Source organism: Miscanthus floridulus, chromosome 13 (assembly GCF_019320115.1).
Source record: "Miscanthus floridulus cultivar M001 chromosome 13, ASM1932011v1, whole genome shotgun sequence".
NCBI classification, from domain to species: Eukaryota; Viridiplantae; Streptophyta; class Magnoliopsida; order Poales; family Poaceae; genus Miscanthus; species Miscanthus floridulus.
The window spans coordinates 59,821,116-59,827,676 of NC_089592.1; the positions used below are offsets into that span (position 1 = coordinate 59,821,116).

Here is a 6,561-nt window from a genome sequence, read left to right on the forward strand (position 1 = left end):
ATAACGTCTCTAGCAGCAACACTGATGGTCTCTTGCCATAAGACATGGTGCATGATGCCGCTGGGAACATAGATCGAGCAGCCTTCCGACAAGCAAGATTACGACGACATCTTCGCCGCAACATGACAGGTATGGGTGGTGTCCACCACCATCAAGGTAATAATCACCGTGTGCCCGATGATCCTTATGCTAAGATTAAGTTCACAATACCATGTTTTTCGGGTCATTATGATGCTGAGGGATATCTTGATTAGGAGATAACAGTAGAACAAAAGTTTAGCGCTCACCTTGTGCCTGAGCATCATAGAGTTCGACAAGCTACTAGTGAGTTTAAGGATTTTGCCATTATTTGGTGGAATGGGCTAGCTGCACAGGATGCTTTACCCGATTCATGGGAAGAACTTAAGATAGCTATGTGTGATCTTTTTGTTCCTCCTTCTTATCATAGAGACTTGCGTAAGAAATTGATGTGTTTAGAACAAGGAGAAAAATCTGTACAGGATTACTATTGTGAGCTCCAAAAGGGCACTACAAACTTCTAACCCTTGCGCAACGACAAGAAAACGTTGCAATAGGCCCAATTTTGTTGCAAAAGGTAGTTCATACCACGAAATCGCGTTCGTTGGCAATGGTTGCAAAAAGTCACGTTGCAATAAGAACTTGCAACCGTTGCTAGTTTGGCGTTGCAAGAGTTAGATTTTCTTGCAACGTTGCCAAGCATTGCAATAGGACGTTATCGCAACATTCATTGGCGTGGCAATACGAGCACTTGCCATGTTTGTCTTCGTAGCGAGAGGTGGTAAATACAACGAGCGATAGTGTGGCAATAGATTTTTGTTGCCACGCTATAATTTTGTTGCTTAAGGTGTTGTTGCCACGACCATTGTGCCGTGGCAAGTAAATCATTTGCCACGCAAATGTAATCGTTGCGAGAGAGTATACATTATTGCCACGCTTGTCTTGGCGTGGCAATAGTATCATTTGCCACGCAAATTTATCCATTGCGAGATACCGTTCATTATTGCCACGGCCGCGTTGCCGTTGCAACAGTATCATTTGCCACGTAATTTTATTCGTTGTAATATACCGTTCATTATTGCCATGACCTCAGTGCCGTTGCAACAGTAGAATTTGCCACGCAATTTTATTCATTGCGGAAGATTAATTGTTATTGCAACAATAGTCATGTCGTGGCAATAGTATTATTTGCAACGTAAATAAGTCTGTTGCCATACAACATATTGCCACGCATCATGGCTCATAGGTATAGCTTTTATTGCAACGCTAGTAACATTTAATTTTGGTTTAATAAATCATCATTGCAAATCAATGAATCATATCAAAAGCAATTGCACCCACATATATTAATTATAATTAATCATTCAATATGTTGCCAAACCCATGAAATAGTAGCTAAAATCATAGACGAGTGTACAATTAACTCATTATTTGACAACTTTTTACAAACTTCCTAACATCTATGCAGCACTTGAGAAATTCCTAGCAGCCCAACATGTCATCTCCTCGGCTATGTCCTTGCTTGATTATGAGCCTCCCACTGAAACCTTGTCCACCTACTGCCAAAAGAATATGATTGGGATATTAGAACAATATTAAGTTTACTAAATTTTGCACAAATGTAAAGAGATGAAAATATAAAATGGTTCTAATTTCTATTTTCATATACAAAAGCCATCAACCAAGCTTTTGCATAGTTGAAGTTCTACTGCAATCCTGCCTAAAGGCGTTGCATATGTTACAGTAGCAGCTGCCTTCTCTGAATTTTTAAGACAGCAACAGTTTAGTTGATTAGAAAAATCATAACTTGAGTTGTAGACAACGAAAAATTATATTCTTTAACAATACGGAAAGCCCATGAAATTCTCTACATCTTTGTAGTTATTTGTTAAATAAGATTCTGCAGTTATCATGGTCAAAAAACACAAACACCCACTGCTGTCCAGACCAAGGTCAAAACCTGACCGGCTACTTTCAAAATTCATAACTGCAAATAGAGAGACAGGGGAGAGCTGGAGGTCGGCGATGTGTAGCAATTGGTGCAGGTGCGAGTGTGACAGCTACAACTTAATGTCATGGTTACCAGAAGCTACTTGGCATAGAGAAATTCAGCCTAGCAATAGGCATTAGCCACTAATAATCATGGTTACCTATCCAAGCATTGTCATACACCCCATTTCCCCTACCATCATGCTACTGAATTGAATAATAAAAAGAGAACAGAGTAAAGGGACCACACTTAAGCTTGAAAACACTGGCAAAAAACAGAAGTTAGGCACTAGGAATTAAGTCTCTGGTCTTGCGCATACCTAATCAAGGAGTGGTAAAGTGGCAAATGGTGAATGATTAGCATTTGAGCCCATCAACCTCAGCCAGTACATACTGGCTATAGGATCAGATGATATCTGAAAAATATTGAGCCCTTGCTGCCTTATTACAGGGAAGAGCAAGATGCATAGCAGATGCACCATCCTTCAATTTCTCATTATTGACAAGATGTTCTGTTTTCCAGTCAAGTTTCAGAAATCTCATAGAGGACTACAATTATTCAAAAATACAATGGAAATTCACATGAATACTAAAAAACATTTTAAAAAATGGAAAGCCCTATGAATTGTTGTTACCTTATTCACCCAATCTGGAAAAGCAACACTGAACAGAAGTGTTTGTAGTTTGGTATTTTGGTAGAATATTCAACCTTTTCTGTTTACATATTTAATAGTGTGATCACATAAGAAGCTACGTCAAACAGAAAAAAGCAACACTATTAATATTACTCCATTTAAAAACCATGTTAAGTGTTTCATTTAAAAATTAGAAAGTGAGTAGTAAGAAAAGTTTGATATCATCATAAAATATACTTTATTGGCAATCATAATACAGGAACATTTTTTCTCTATTATTATGAGCTCTCTACTTGGCAGCACTTTGGACTCCTGCCATAGTCAATTCTTCTGGATGCCTTGCTTAGCCTGTTAACCGAAGATTCCAATCTAGGCAAGAGATAGCCAATGTTTTTTCTTATAGGAAATAACACTATTCTTATACAGGATTAATTGTTTTTATACAAGAGCAAATGCTATACCTAATGTCTGTTTGCATACTTCCTTCATCATAATGCAAAATTCAGGGGACACTCCCATCCAGTACTACATAAGCACATCACTCCTCTCCAAAATATGTTATTCAGCCATACGCAGCTCAAAATAGCTCACCATGTGATTGTATTATATAGTCTACAACAATATATATACAGACACAGTGCTTGGCCATGTGATTCACCCAAGCATAGAAAACGATCTCAGACTTTGTATTCCTGAATCGAAACAGACATGTTTACTTTCTGTAATTTTAGACAAGCAAAACAAATACCGAGCAAGTAATTGCCTTTTCTTAAACATCTTTTTTTACTGGAGGCAGCAGTAGTAATATATAATAATAATGTTATAGTAGACCATCCAGAAGAGACAGAACCAGTAAGTCAGAAATTTGTTTTTATGAAGAAAATATTAAACCTGTGTTCTAACACATTGGATGATTGGATAGTTAGATCTTCAATGAATTTGACTTAACTGTAGATGCAGTAACATATATTTGCATTTACCAACATTCAAGAGCTTGACAGATTAATTTCAAGGCTGCGATAGACACATATCTTTATATTGAAAAACAAATAAGTATGAAATCACATAAACAAAAAACCTAGATTAAGTAATCATTGCACCTGGGGACATATGGAGAAGAGAACCCAAGATCATCTTCTACTTCGAGGGTGGCCTCAGTATATCGATGGCGATGGGTACCCAAGGCGGTGGAGTCTGTGCTGGCGCTGATGCCCTGCGAACGAAGCGCCGTCCTGCCTGAAGGCGTTGCCAGTGGCATCCTCAACGAAGGCGATGTCGGGGGCGTCCTGGACCGAGGTGGCGTAGGCGGCAGCGTCATGGCCCTCACGCGGTCCTGGGAGACGGATCGCGATCTAATTGGGGGAGGGGGAGGGATACGCGCGGTCTGGAGACGGGAGGTTATTAGACCGACGCGCGGTCAACTTGGAACATTACAACACTTCCTAACATCTCTACAGCATTTGCAGACTTTCCGACAGCACAACCAGTCATGATCTCAGCTGTGTTCTTGCTAGATTCCTTGCCTTCTAGTCAACATTTGTCGTCCACCTACTCACCAAAAGAATAAGATTGTGATATTAGTAAATTGGGTAATAAAGTCATTCATGCGTAGAATGTACAAAATTTTAGATACAACATGGTTCTAGTTGAGTTGACATTAAAGGTGGTTCACAACTTATATCAAGTCAAGAGATTAAAGGTAAACTTTAGGACTGTTAGAAATAATAAACAGTGCATCATGATCACCACATTGCAATTCAGACAATTGTATAGAAAGTGCATACTAATTAATTTTCAGAAGACAAACGTTTGAAGCAATAACTCTTGATTTCCATGAAAACAAAGATACAACCAATTGAATGGCAATAGGCACAGATTAAGCAATTCACAAATAATCTTACTAATAAGAGATCTAGTTAAACATGTGAAATTAATTATCAAGCTAGATCAAAAGAATGCAAGAGCTACTGCTAACACCAGCGAACAAGTTCAAAGAAATTGATCTTAAGCCTAGGTGACAACACTATAAGCTAGTTGGAAGCAAAAACTAACGTTGGGGTAGAAATTCACAAATCACATCTACTCTATGTGTGCGAGCTGGTGTTTCGAGATTGACGATGATAGTGTAGACATATATATATATTTCTATTTCTAGTGAGCATTTGCTGTTTTTGGACAAACGAGCTGTTGTTATTCAAGTATAGGATAGGCAACAATTTACATTAGCAAAGCTACTAAGCACAACACCTAACATGAAGATTGGAGAATCACGCACATTGGAAATTTCCAAGAAAGCAAATGCATCTCCGTCGAAAAACCTTAAATCCAGCCACGGAGGGAGTGGGAGGAAGAGAATGGATTAGTACCTTAGGGCTGGCACGGTCGGAGGTTGGAGAGGCGTCACTGCAGCCGGCGCCGGCGCAGCACAGGTTGCTGGCGGCCGCGACGGGACGGTGCGCGGCACACAGGTTCGCTCCCAATCTCTAGTCTTTTCACCTTCATGGAGTGTAGGGGCACAGCTTCACAGAGTGGAGGACCAACGAACGGGGGAGGTCGGGCCACTCGGACGGAAGCGCGGCGCGGCGGCGCCGGAACCAGCTGTAGCGGGGAGCGGGCTGGCGGCCGATTGGAAAATGAAAGAACCCTAACGCAGAGAATTGAGCCTCTCGTTTATATAGGTCCAGCGAATTTAGCCCAAGATTGGGCACGTTTTTGGTGGATCAAAATTTTTCCTCCCGCGCTTGGCCTTGTGTCCAGTGAACGGCCTGTTTAGTTTTCTTTTCTCCTTTTCTTTTTTGCCCAACCGTTTTTTATTATTATTAGTTTTACAGCAATGCGGATGTGAGAGGGAGCCCGCACATGTTGCAATTTTTTAGCGGAGTCCGCGGGCACACTCGTTCTGGATGGCGGGAAGTGGGAATTTTAGGTTCAGTTTTGTGCCCATACACGCGATTTGGCAGATCAATTTTTCCAAAAAAAATCATTTGAATTTTTTAAATAATTATACACGAAAACATGTTGTTATGCAAGTTTGAAAAGCTCTCTAACCAAACATAGATATTATTACGATCATTTTAATGTAATTCCACAAAATAATTCTAATAATATCTTAATATGGTTAGGAAATTCTAAGGCCTAGCATGGCAACATATTTTGGGTCCATAAGCTTTTTGTCAAAATTTTAATTTATTTTAACAAAGTGGTAGCCTAATTCACAAACGAACACATCTTTCACACAGTTACATATTACTCCTACTATGTGAAAGAGATATCCTTTTGTCGACAATGAGTAGTACCTCGTATTTCATACTATGTGAAACAAATTCAGTTTGTTTTAATAAAGTGGGAGTCAACATTGTTCACAAATAGACACATCTCGCACACATCTACATATATTACTTCTACTATGTAAGAGACATCCATTTGTAAATAATGTGCAGTATCTCTTTGTTAAGATCATTTGAATTTTTTAATAATTATACACCAAATATATTTTGAAGTAACACCAAATATATTAGGGGTACACATAGTTCAATTTAGAATTTGTTTAGTAGACACACATAAATTCGTTTAAACTGTAGAAAATAGTGAATCATTTTTTTAAATTTCCGAAACCTCATATTTCCTTAACTTGTAGTAAATATAAGGTTTTGTCAAAATTTGAGGTCCATTTGAGTTCGAATTTGATGTGAGGCGTGCAAGCTTCAAAGTTTGACTTGAGTAACATTGAATTAGGTTTAAAATCATTTTCGTGTACAATGTATAGACTCCCTCTATTAAAATCATTTGAATTTTTACATGAAGCATATACACCCAAAACATGATTCCATGCAAATTCCTAGATTTTCTAGACCACTTTTAGGCATTATTAGAGTTATTTTGTGGTAACCTGGAGACAGAAGGTCCAATTATCCCAACA

At 38.8% G+C, this 6,561-nt stretch overlaps 1 long non-coding RNA gene across 1 annotated transcript; it reads right to left on the reverse strand.

Moving 5' to 3' along the window:
- Nucleotides 1-1,347: 1,347 nt before the first annotated feature.
- LOC136498937 (uncharacterized) lies at nucleotides 1,348-5,261 on the reverse strand. The gene is made up of 3 exons (XR_010769840.1): nucleotides 5,009-5,261; nucleotides 3,743-4,190; nucleotides 1,348-1,577 (listed from the first exon to the last, which is right to left on the reverse strand). It is a non-coding gene; the product is annotated as an uncharacterized lncRNA (long non-coding RNA).
- Between the last annotated feature and the right edge of the window lie 1,300 nt (nucleotides 5,262-6,561).